The 13,487-nt window shown below is 38.8% G+C and overlaps 1 long non-coding RNA gene and 3 other non-coding genes across 4 annotated transcripts in view; all 4 read left to right on the top strand.

The window, feature by feature from the left end:
- The window catches only part of LOC119531512, a 58,253-nt gene that overhangs the window by 37,942 nt on the left and 6,824 nt on the right, over positions 1 to 13,487 (top strand). The window contains exon 5 of the long non-coding RNA XR_005216322.1: positions 7,579 to 7,710. This is a non-coding gene — a long non-coding RNA (uncharacterized LOC119531512). The remainder of the gene's footprint in view (positions 1 to 7,578; positions 7,711 to 13,487) is intronic.
- On the top strand, positions 4,460 to 4,538 carry LOC119533625. The gene has a single exon (XR_005216747.1). It is a non-coding gene; the product is annotated as a small nucleolar RNA SNORD115 (small nucleolar RNA).
- On the top strand, positions 6,240 to 6,318 carry LOC119533614. The gene has a single exon (XR_005216737.1). It is a non-coding gene; the product is annotated as a small nucleolar RNA SNORD115 (small nucleolar RNA).
- Positions 7,762 to 7,838, top strand: LOC119533617. Its single transcript, XR_005216739.1, has one exon. It is a non-coding gene; the product is annotated as a small nucleolar RNA SNORD115 (small nucleolar RNA).

Raw genomic sequence — 13,487 nt, 5'->3', positions numbered from 1 at the left:
TTTCTGGGCAGTCAGGGAGGCAGGGGTGGCCCTAACAATCAAATCTCCCTGGTGATCCTAGAGTTTTAAAGCTGCTGCAATAGTCTAATCCTTCAGTTGAGTCCTGCCACAGTTTGTCTCTGCCACTGACCCACAAGTCCTTGGTATTGGCGTATGGCTCCTGAGACTTGCAAGTGGGCCCCTCTTCCAGGCCGTGCACCCCGAGTCCTCTGTTGAGGGATGACTGTGCTATGTCACAGGTGAGTGCCGTCCCCCCAGGGCAATTCTGGGCTGCTGGGCTGTGTAGGGAGGCTCCCAGTCTGCTGGAATGATGGCTGAATGGGGCTTTGTTAATTCACACTGGTATACCTTCCCAACTCTGGGACAATCAGCTGAGGTTGCAGGGAAGGCTAATGTCCATGCCCAGTTTTGTGGTGTGTGCCTGTTATTTGAAGCACTTCCATCACACTGGGTTGTCTGGGGCAGTTCTGGGCTGTGGGGCTGGCGATGGGCAGGAGTGTTTCCTGTCCACCAGGATGATGGCTGTGAGCGGACACCCCCCTTTTCTTGGGAAGTTGTGGTGTTTAGTGAATTTTCTCAGCCACTGGATTATTGCATTTTCTCAGAGCTCTCCTAGTTCTGCTCTTGACTTGACCTGCCCAAATAGCATGTCTTTGAAGCTTTCTGTATTGGGCTTCTTAGAGTAATTGTTTTAGAAAAAGAAAAAAGGATTAAAAAAGAAAAAACAAACAAACAAACAAACAAAAAGGGCCCACCTCAGAGATCTAATGGGTTATTGAAATGCTAAGAGACAAAGCAACCAGGGCCACTAAGGTAAGGTCCACAGGGCAGAGAGATCAGCTTTTCTTCAGGATTTGCATATGCGCCTCAGGGCCCTTCCCCTTTCTATGTTCACCAGAACTCCAAAAATCCTCCGCTTTTATTTTGGAGTTTTTCGTGTTGTTTTTTTTCTATGCCTGTCTCCTCTCTGCTGGGCTGGCTGCTCTCAGATTCTCTGGTGTCTGGTCTCAGTCTATCTATTGTTGGAGTTTGGATCAGTAGAATGAGTTTCCGATAAGGGCTGCCACTGCAGTTCTCCCTTCTCCTTCCTGGAGCTGACAGCCCCTCCTCCCCTGGGACTGAGCCTGGCAGGGAGGGGCGCGGGTCCCCTGGACGCAAAAACTTACAGATTTTGCTGGTCTCAGCAGTTCCACGTTTTCATGAGTGTTGTATGAAGTATGCCCAAAGTCAGATTGCTCTGTGGTGTCCAGTCCACGCAGTTCCTGGCTTTCTACCTACTTTCCTGGAGGAGTAACTAAAACATACAGCTCACCAGTCTGCCATCTTGCCCCGCCTCCCTCATTCTTTTTGATATGGATATCCAGTTCTCCACACACCATTTGTTGAAGAGGCTGCAGTGTTCCAGTTGGGTTGACTTGACCACCTTATCAAAAATCAATTGTCCATAGATGAGATGGACTGTTTCTGAACTCCCAATTAAATCCCATTGGTCTGTTTGCCTATCTTTTTGCCAGGACCATGCTGTTTGGCTTTGTAATATTTCAGAGCCAGGTAGTATGAGACCTCCAACTTCAGTTTTCTCTCAAGACATTTTTACCTATTCAGGACAAATTACCTTTCCAAATAAATTTTATAATTGTTTTTTCTAATTCTACAAAGTAAGTTCTTTGGATTTTAATTCATATTGCATTGAAGCTATAAACCAATTGGGGTAGAATTGACATTTTAACTATATATAGACTTCCAGTCCATGAACAGGGAATGTCCTTCCATTTACTAAGGTCTTCCTTGTTTTCTTTTAGCAAATTTTTTTTTGCAGTTTTCTGTGCATAGACCTTTTATGTCCTTGTTTAAACTTATTCCTATATATTTGATTCTTTTGGTTGATATTGTAAATGGATTTTTTTTCTTGATTTCCTCCTCAGATTGCTGCTTACTTGTGTATATAAACACTGCTGATTTTTGTGCATTGATCTTGTATCCTGTCATTTGCTGTACTCATTTATTAGCTGTAGTAACTTTGCTGTGGATTTTTCAGAATTTCATACATATGGGATCATGTCATCTTCAAACAGTGAAATTTTACTTCTTCCTTTCCAATTTGGATGCGTTTTATTTCTTTTTCTTGTGTAGTTGTCCTAGTTAGAACTTCCAGCACAATGCTGAATAACAGTATTGACAGGGCATCCTTGTCTTGTTCCTGATCTTAGAGGGAAGGCTTTCAGTCTTTCCCTATTGAGTGATGTTAGCTGTGGGTTTCTCATATAGTCACTTTATCATGTTGAGGAAATTTTCTTCTATTCCTATTCTTTGAAGTGTTTTCATCAAGAAGAGATGTTGAATATTTTCAAATGCCTTTTCTGCATCAATTGAGATGATCATGTGGTTTTTCTTCTTGATTTATTGATGTGGTCTATTACATTAATTGATTTTCTTGCACTGAACCACCCTTGCATACCTGGAATAAAAGCTACTTGACCGTGATGTATAATTCTTTTAATGTGCTGATGTATTTGGTTTGAAAGTATTTTGTTGAGAATTTTTGCATTTATATTCATTGAAGAGATTGGTCTATGATTTTCTTTTCTTTTAGCATGTTTGTCTGGCTTTGGTTTTCAGATGATGTTGGCTTCATAGAATGAGTTAGGTAGCTTTCCCTCTTCATTTTTTTTTTTTTTTTTTGAAGAGTTTGGGCAGGATTGGTACTAATTCTTGAACACTTGGTAGAATACATATATGTACATAAAGCAAGTATCTTTGTTTTCTTCTCTATCTTATCCCCTTATCATATGACATAAATGTATTAGTTTCATGTCATAGTATTTAAGTTATAGGATATCAAGTTTAAAAGTGAATGTTACCCAAGGACTTTCATCCTATTCTGAGGAGAATTAGTGCATTTCTAGTTGCATGTAGGACAGTTGAGTATTGTGAGGTGAAAATATGACATTGTTTTTAAATAGACATTAAGGGTAGTTTAAAGAGATGTGTATCACTGTCATATTGACAAGGTGTGGACTGGATGGCTAGTTCATGTGTCCACTTGGACAGATGATGGTGTTCATTTGTTTGGTTAAGCAAGCACTGACCTGATTGTAAGCATGAGGACATTTTATGGACTTAAATCATCAGTAAATTGACTGCATCTATGGCTGATAATATCTACAATCAACTGAAGAGATTGCCTCCAACAATGAGAGACAACTCCTTCAATCAGTTGAAGGCTTTAAAAGAAGTGATGATCTCAGCAGTCAGAAGAGAGAATTTTCATCTCTATTTCAGTCATCCAGCTTGTCCTGTTGAATTCATTGAAAACCTTCATTAGACTTCCCAGCTTGCAGCCTGCCTGTGGAATTTGGACTTGTGCATCCCTGCAGTAGCATAAGACAATTTTATAAAAATCTCTTAATATTTACAGATAAATCTTGTCAGTTCTGTTTCCCTGGAGAACCCTGACCAGTATACCATGTGTCTGGAGGCAGAGATGCAAACTGGAACCCCAAGGATTTTGGCAAAGCAGCATCAGATCCGTACAGACTTTGTGAGGAAGTCATGGCCTTGCTATTGCCTTGACTTTGCACTTCTAGCTTCTGAAACCATGAGACAATTCCTGTTAAGCCAATCTGTTGTGCGGTATCTGTCATCTGTCATAGAAGCATGGTAAACTAAGACAGTGAGCTACTCAATGGCATATACCTGAGAAAAACTTCACCTTTGCAGTAACATAATGGAGAAGCAGGTGATATTTCCTGATTCAGCCTTACTATTCCTCCATGATCTATAGTTTTGGTCAAAATAGATAAGAAATATTCATTTCAATCATATAGTGTTCTTTTTGCTATAGAGATATGTAGTGGTGGATAATTGATGTTAACTCACAGCATGTTATAATCATTATAAGCACAGATGTGAAATTCTGTTATGTTTACCACCCAGTGTTCTTGAAAATTAATCCAATTCATTTCAAGATTGGTTTCAAGAACTTCATGAGTCTTGTTTGTGAGAGTTCATTTCACGAAGGACCAAACTAGTTCATAGAGATAATACTTACTTGTGTGCACAGTCAAGCAGTTAAAATGAGATCCTTTGGATTCTGTAGAAAACTATCTGACAAGTTCTCCTAGATCAGGAAAACTGTAACATCTTTATTGTGTTTTCTGACCAACAGACTACATAGTATGTATTGTGTTGTTTTTGGTGACTTCCCATATTGTTCCATTAGGGAATGAGCCATGTACATATGAGAGTGGTGTGTACTTTGAGTGGTGTCACACTCATTGTCACCTAGATGAGGATTACTGAGGAAGAGTAGTCTTGGGCCTGCTGGCCTCGGGGCAATTTTTACCACCTGGAATCCTGTACTGAATGGACCTGAACTCCACTTCACTTTTGTAGGAGGGTTTAAGGAAGCCTTCTCTGGCAAGCATATTCAGGTACAAGTGAATGTATGCTTGGGGAAGGTCATGAGTTGATGAGAATTTACCTTGTTGAAGAGAGATGACATAAAATTCATGCTCAATGGGATTATGCTGAGGGCCACACTTGGTGGCAATTCAGGGATGGGAATTTGCAAAAATTTTTCTTCTAGAGGAGTTTATTTGGAATTTAGACTTTGAAACCCTGTGGGAAACTTGAATTTCCCACCGTACATATGTACTTCTAAATAGGCAACAGACTCCATTCCTTTAATCCTTGAGTGATCTATTATTTATAACAAGCTGACATATTTGTAAGTCATTTCTTGGCTCTTATTCTCTTCTTACATCTTTCAGTTGGAATTGCTGTGGAGAAATGCACCATATCTTTCATGGGAACTGAGTGGCTGGTGACAGATGAATTGCAAATATAACTTTGGATTGGTGAATATTAACTAATAAGGCAACTTAGTTTTACTCATTCAGGCAACATGAACATCATCATGGGGTTTTCTTATCAATGAGTGTCTGACTCACTTGATACAATCCTCTTGAGAAAATCTTGACTGTATACCTGAAGTTAATTCAATTGATAGTTGAGTAATTTTTAATGTAACAATACCAGAGCAGGTTTAATATTCAGTTCAGCCTAAATTCATGAGGTACTCAATAGTTCTTTAACATTATTACACGATTTTAATGGCGTGGACCTTTATTGTCTCACTTAAGAACTTCCTATGACTGAATGGGCCCACCAATGGGGGTATAAATATGAGATTTACTAACACGATTCACCATGGAACATGACATTGAGTAAACTGATGAGCAAATTGCTAAATGAATTTCAGTCCTTGTGTATCATATGACTCTATTTTCTTCAGTATAGCCTATTGTGAATGATGCCAATGATTAAAAAAAAAAAAAACAGCAACAGCATCACAGTTCAGAAAATATGAGTCCAATTACAGTTCATCTTCTCAGTGGGCTACTTGTTGGCATCCTCATTTGGAAAATTATCACTCCACAGAAATTGCACTAAATTACTTTTCTTAGTACATGGTAACTTTCCTTGAATTATACTTTTGGTGTACTGGGATAAGAGACATATTCATCCCATCAAATGATGTTCTAGTTGCTATTATGATGTCATTGGGTCCTTGATGATCACTCACAACATTAAGTCAGAAACATTTTGATACCAGTTCTGAAATTCAGGCATATACATTGCGCAACATTCTTGGAAATGAATCCAGTTTTCAATGGCTTGATATGTAAAATATATACCCAGAGATTCATGTGGCTTCATCACTGTCATTTATGACAACTCATATGCAATGGACATCCCAGTTTTTAAAAACATGGCTTCCTTGTACATATAGAAGAGATGATCATTGCTCTGGATTCTGCATGAAAAACACCTGGCAGGTTCTTCTAATGTAAGAAAATTTTTAGCTCTCTCCTAATTGTATTTCCTGATCAATGGGCCACAACTTATGTAATGAGTCACCTTAGGAGGGCCAACCTTGGTGCTCCATTAAGAAATAGCATGTCTGGGCCATATGCCTAAGACAGCTGTTTTACTCCCATTATATTTCTGTCCTATGCATGTTCTTTTAGGCAAGCACTAATGAGAAATAGCTCTCTTGACCATCTAGCCCTGGGGCAATTATTACTACCAGTTATGCTGCACTGAATAAGACTGAACTGTATTGTGCTTTAGACTCAATGTTTAAGGAAGCCAATTCAGGTCAGCATATTCTTTAAGGAGGGCCATAGTCTTTGGAGAGGGCCAAGTGTATGTTTCCTTTGGGAAGGACATGACCTGAGTTGATTTTGAGAACTTATCTTTTTGGAGAGAAATGATGACATAAAAATCATGATTAATAAGATTATGCTGGTGCCCAGCCTAGGTGACAATCCTTGGACAAGAATTTGGATGCCCTTATTTCTTATCAAGCAGAATTTGGGGGTTTAGAAATTGAAACCTTTGTGGAAAATTTGATTTGCCCATCCCTATCTATATACTTCTAAGTGTAATTCTAAAGCACAAATCCTGATCCATTAAGTTTATCTTTAGTGATCTATTATTTCTAATATTCTGGAATATTCTGGGTTCATTTCTTGTCTCTTTTTCTTTCTTTTTGTCATTTACTTAGTCTACCTTCAGAGACCAACAGTATTGCTTTGATGAGAGGACAGTGGTTGACTGGTGACACATTACAAATGGAACACTGGAATATTAACCTCTAGGGCTACCAGCTGTACCAATTTTGGAAATTTGAGCTTTTATTCTCATATGAGCTTTTATTCTCTATACTTTTCACCTAAACTTGATATTATTGATAGTTGAGAAATTTTTGGTTTCACTTGTATGCAGTCAAATAAGAATTGTACTCAGTGCAATATTTTGGGGGTCTAAATGTATGAGGTGATAATTTTCCTCTAATATTATCTTGGTATTTAAAGGGATTTGGCCATCTTTTGGTCACTGATTACCTTGCATTACAAAAGTACCCTGCCAGTAGATACAGGATTATGAGATTCAGTAACATGCTAAGCCTCTGAAATGTTACATTGAATAAACAGATGAGCAAATTTAGAACTAGATTTCAGCCCCCAAATAACATGTGCTCCCATTTTTATCAAGAAAATGAATGAGCCTGATATGCATGATATCATGTGTGGTTGCTCTGGTTGTGATATTGTTGGGTCACTGATGAGCACTCACAACATAATGCCAGTGTTATTTTAAATACATATGTGAAATTCTGGTATATGTGCTTCACAAATTTTTGAAGATGAATCTATTTCCCATTGTCCTGATCAGTGATTTCTAGATCCTGAGTTTCATTTGACATCATGAGTGTCACTTTAACAATGTTCATATGTCATGGACCATGTCTATTGTTATTGATAGGGTTTGCTTTAGTATAAAGACAATTGGTGATCAATGGCATGCTCCCAGTTCCCCAGGAAACTGCCTGTCAGACTATCCTTTTCAAGAAATCTGATGTTTCTTGTATCAATGGACTATAGTATACATAGTTGGTCATTTTTGGAAGATTGGCCATAATACTCCATTAAGGAATAGCATGTGTGAGCCATCCACAGATGAATTATGTAGGTTTCCTATCGGATCACTTTCTAAATCTTGTTCTCCTAGTTTTGAAGACTACTGAGGAAGATCACTCTTGGGCCTGCTGCTCTGGAATATTTAATTCTACATGATATAGTGCACTGAGTATGCTTGAACTATATTCCACATTAGTCCCAGGATGTAAGGAAGCCTTCTCTGGTAAGCAATTTCAGATCCAAATGGATACATGGATGTGGCATTTCCTGAGTTGGGTCAATAATTTGAATTCCTCTTGTTGAAGAGAGCTGATGATATAAAAATCATGTTCATTGGGATTACAGAGGCCCAAGTATGACAATCAAGGTACAGGAATTTGAGAGTCCTTTTTTCTCTTCTATCATAATTTATTTGGGATTAAAACAATGAAATCATTGTAGGAAGCTTGTTTTGCTCATCTCTCTCCATGTGTTTTACAGGGAGGAACAAATTCCCATATGATAATCCTCACTGAAGTCCTCAATAATTTCTAATAGTCTGGCATATTTGGAACTCATTAGTTGGAACTATTTCTTTTATTATGTCTTTCAGTTAGCTAAGCTGATGAGATATGAACTATCTGATTGATGAGAGGTGAATGGTTAATTTGTGCCAGACAAATGTCAAATTAGAAGATTGGAACTGTGAATATTCATTCATAATGCAATTATATTTAATCATTAAGTCACCATAAATTTCATTATAGGAGTTCCTTCTTAAAGAGTGATGCCTTGATGCCATCCTCACAAGAAAATCTTGACTGTTTACCTGAACTTGAGATGATTGAGAATTGATCACTGTGTTATTGATTGAACATGTTTCTCAAAAAGATATGTTGAACTCCTAGTCCATGGTACCACATAATATGACATTTTTAGGAAATGTATTTATGATGGAATTACTCAAGTTAAAATGAGGTCATATTCTAAGAGGATGGGCCCTTAATGTATTATGACTGGTATACTTATAAGAAGAGGAAGTTTGGATCCACACAGAGGGGAAAATGCTGTGTGATAAGTTAGGCAGAAAACACCATTAATTCCCAGTAGGCCACCATCAAAAACCAGGAGAGAGTCATGTAATAGATTCTCCACAGTAGGTTTACGGGAAAACATATCCCTGACAACACCTTGATTTCAGACTTTTTTATCCCAGAAGTGTGAAACAGTAAATTCCAGTTACTTTAAGCCACCTAGTTTGAGGTACTTTGTTACAGCTTCCCTAGGAAACTAAGACACACTAGTATCTAGTCCAATGTGCAATATTCATTTGGGTCTAAATGTACAAGGTGACACAATTTTTCTCCAGTATTATGGGATTATTCCAATTTGCTATAGTTGCCATTATCAAAATACCAGAAATGGATTGGCTTTTATAAAGGTGGTTTATTAGGTTACAAATTTATAGTTTGAAGGCCATGAAAATGTCCAGATTAAGGTATCAACAAGAGGATACATTCATTGAAGGAAGGCCAGTGGACTCTGGAAAAACTCTGTCAGCTGGGAAGGCATGTGGCTGGCATCTGCTAGTCTTTTGCTCTGAGGTTGTGTTTCAGCTCCTCTCTCTCAGCTCCTATGCATAATTGCTGCTTTCTTCCAGGGCATTTCTTTCTAAGTGCCTGAGGGTCCTCTCTTAGCTTCTCTGGGGTAAACTCTGGGCTTTATCTCTATTGTAGAATCTCCAAACATCCTTCTCTTCATATCTCCAAGCATCTCTCAGCAAGCATCTGGGGCTGTGTCAGCTCTTAGCTTCTCTCTTAAATACTCTAGTGAACTAATCAAGACCCATCCTGAATGGGCAGGACCACACCTCCATGGAAATAATCTAATCAGAAATTCTGTCCTCATCAACAGACTAATAAATCTGCCCCCAAGATTGCATTAAAGAACATGGTTTTCTGGGGGACATGATATATCTAAACTGGCACAAGATTTTATTGGCATTGGGCTGTTTTATGGGTTAAATTCTGTCTCCCAATGTGATATGTCAAATTCTAACTCCAGTAACCACAGAATGTGAACTTATTTGGACATAGGTTCTTAACAGATTTCATGCAAGTTAAAATGAGGTCATAGTTGAGTAAAATGGACACAATCCAATATGACTGCCATCCTTATAATAAAGGAAGAAGAGATGCAGGAGACATAAGGAAGATGGCCATGTGAGAGAGGCATAAATTTAGTTATACAACAAAATCAAAGGAAAACTAAGGATTTCTGGCCACTGAGAAAAGCCAGTAGTGAGGAATGCAGCAGATTCTGCCCAACAGATTTTATAGAGTACATGGTCCCTCTGACAGCTTGATTTTGGACTCATAGACTCCATGACTCTGAGACAATATATTTCCATTTCTTAAGCCATCCAGTTTATTGTACATTGTTATGGCAGCCCTAGGAAAATATAGCAGTTTGGGGGTCACTGATTAACTTTTAATAAGTGAAGGACCATTACCATGGTGACAAGAGTGTGAGATTCAGTAAAATGCTTCTCTCATGAAACTTGAAGTTTAATAAATCATTGAGCAAAGTGATAGCTTAATTTCAGATACTAAGCATCATTTGGCTCAATTATCTTCAGTAAAAAGGAAGTGCATGCTATGAATGATGCCAATTGTTCCTGATATGGACTTTGAGATTAGTAGCTTCATCAGTTCAAGTGAAATGAATTCCATTATGGGTTTGTCTTCTCAATTAGTGGCTGATCTAATTGATGGAGTCTTATGAGAAAAACTTCACTTTTCATTGAAGTTTAATTGAATTAATGTTGAGGCATTTTATGATTCATGGTTACAATTTGTATGATTTAATATTCTTTTGGTACAAATAGTTGAGAAGACATATTCACACCTATTAAAAGATGTTGCTATTGTTTTGTGATGTTGGTAGGTGATTGATGAGCACTTGTAACATGGAGACAGTTATATGTATTATGATGGTTAATTTTAAGTGTCAATTTGGCAAGGTTATGAAGTCCATTTTTCTGGTCAAATGCTGGCCTACTTGTTACTGTGGGGGTATTTTGGAGATTTCATTATTGTCTACAGTCTGTTGGCATAAAGCAAAGGAAATTGCCCTCCATAATGTGAGTGAACTTCATCCAATAAGTTGGTATTAACAGCAAGAAATAAAGTTTCCAGAGAGCAGAAGAATTTTCCTCAAGACCTCAACATCAACCCTCACCAAAATTTCCAGGCTTCTAGGTTCCCCTACAGAATTTGGGCACAAGACTCCAACAACTCCCTAAAAAGAATTTCTGGACTGTGGCCTGCCATAAGGAACTTGGACTTGCCAGAGCCCAAAACTGCATGAACCAATTCCTTAAAGAAATAATTTGTGTGTGTTTGTGTGTGTGTGTATGTACATATACACACAAACACACACACACACACACACACACACACACACACACACACACACACACATGTCCCGCTGGTTCTGTTTCTCTGTAGAACCCTGGCTGATTTAGAGTTTGGTACCAAATGTGCTTCTAGAGAAACAAAATATTAAGGATGACTTTTATGAAGTCATCTGGGGTTTTTGAAATCAGTTCTTTAATCTGATTATATTTAAAGACTCTAATGACTCTATTTCCAATGATAAAGAGGGCAGTGATACTTCATGGCATGATGTGGTAATGTAGGCATGCAAAGTATCATCATTAGGTATTGCTAATCAAATACCTATAATAGGCAAGGTTTGGGGAGAATATTTATTTGATATTTTCGAATATTTTTGTCAAGATAATGAGTATAGTGAAATTAGCTTGTTGTTACTAAATGTGCCAGAGAAGTGATGAAAGAAAAGGATGGGCACGGGCTTCAAAATCCCACCTCAAGCACCACATAAATGAAATCAAAATTTGTGTGTACCTTGAAAGATACACTTACTTCCTGTAGCCAAACTTGAGATTTTTGAAACCCAAACCCACTGTTTCACCATGTGAGTAGCTGAATTACAATGCAAATTGAATTCCCAAATGTGTAGGGTGTGTGCTGTTACAGTGAGGGCATTGATTGGGAAGGAATTAGATCCTGAAAATTGGAATGGGGACAATATGGTCAGATAACAATGAAGCTGGGTACATAGGATTACTAAATTCTGCTGAGTCTTCTTTGCCAGTAGAGGCAGCCCTTCTACCACTGACTAAGTTAGCCCTGCTTTACCAAATAAACCTAAATGGCCTTGCTTCAGGATGCAGCCCTTCCATCACCATCTGAGGAGATGAACCCTGCTTTGCTACATGAAACAGTCATGGCTGCCCCAAGATTAGCTGACTTGTAAGACACTAACAATATTCAAAACCTAACCCCACTACCCTTCTTTGCTTTCAGACCTATGACCAAGTTGAAGTTATGACAAGCCCCAAAAGATGGGCTACAAAGTGTTACTCAAGAGGAGGTGTGCTAAACTCCAAAAGAATTACACGATTTTCCAGTTTATACTGACAAAGTGGTTGGGAATATGTGTGGGAATGGATATTAAGGGTGTGAGATAATGGCAGAAGGAAAATAAACTTCGATCTAGATCATTTTTTTTTGATATGGGCTTAGTAAGCAGTGATCTTAGATTCAGTGTTGTGGCTCAAGGGTTTAGTAAGGGCTCTAACAGATTGTTTGGCTGGCTGAAACATGGACCTAAAGGTGGCATACACAAAATGAAGTTGAGAAGCCAGAATTGCCTTTATATCATGTAGAAGTTATCCAAAAGCTCAGGGAGTCTGGAATGTTAGAGTGGATTTATCAAGTAAGTATTGCTCACCCACCCCAGTAGTGTTCAGAGCACGCATCTTTCATGACAACTAGTAAACAAATTTGGGATGGGAGCCCCAGCATCCCTGAAGAACTCTGTGGTCACTCTTCTCTGTAGGTTAGATATTACAATGAGCACTTCTGCCACTGAACTGGGACCCTTAAATGCAATGGGGATAATTGGATCCTGAAATTGGAGACCCTAAGTGGTGGTACTTAATTACCAAAGACTGGTGGATATGGCTTCCATCATGGACATCAGAGTAAAAGCAGTAATCAGAATTATCTGAGTCGCAGAGACTAATATAGGCTAATTGATCATGGGGAACCTAGAACTAAAATAGATGGCAGTCTACTAAATTCTTACCTAATCTATGTGTGAGAGAAACAGAACTGACAGAATATTTATGCATTTATTGATTGATTAATTATTGGAATTGGCCACATGGCCATTGGATTTGACAAGTTTGAATTCTGTATGGCAGGCTACAATATGGAAACCCTGATGTTGAATTCCCCAAGAGAAGGTGTCTAACTAAAGTAGAGGCAGGAAGTGGATCCAAGATGGCTGATTGGGGGAGGCTATGCTCACATCTCTCCCAGAAAACCAACTAGGAGTTAGGCAGAAACTGTCCATAACAATGGATCTGAAGCTCTGGAGATAATGGGAAGTTCTCTACAACCCCAAAGGAAAATGTTGAAAGAAGAGATGGATAAGCTGTAGAGAGAGATCATGAGTAACCCCCCATCCCTGGATCTTGGCACCCATGCCCCACTCTTGGGACAGAAAGCACTCAGTTATTCAGTAACTGGTGGGCAGGCAGCTCCAGATCGTAAGGGCAGTGGTGGTCCACTCTCCTAAGGACAGGGTAGGATATGGTCTAGCACTGTGCCAGTTTTTGGCTGATAAATTTGGACTGCTGGGACTAATGGTTTCAACCTGCCCTATCCAGTGCAGTTACACCATTGTATGGAGTCAGTAGGAAGATAGGAAGAGCCTGTCTTCTGAGGGCTGAGGGGAATTAGTTGCTGAACAACACCATATGCTGGCAGGCAAGGAAAGTACACCTCTGGGAAGACATCTAAAAGGATTTTGGGTAAAAAGGGCCATATACTGGGCAGGCCAAGAAAATGCACTTGGGTTGCAGAATTAAAGGGTTTTAGGCATCTTTACCTGACCTTCTTCATGGGGACCTGTGGAGCTGGTGCATGC

This window comes from Choloepus didactylus, chromosome 4, assembly GCF_015220235.1.
Source record: "Choloepus didactylus isolate mChoDid1 chromosome 4, mChoDid1.pri, whole genome shotgun sequence".
NCBI classification, from domain to species: domain Eukaryota; kingdom Metazoa; phylum Chordata; class Mammalia; order Pilosa; family Megalonychidae; genus Choloepus; species Choloepus didactylus.
This window is presented reverse-complemented; position numbering and strand designations above follow the sequence as displayed.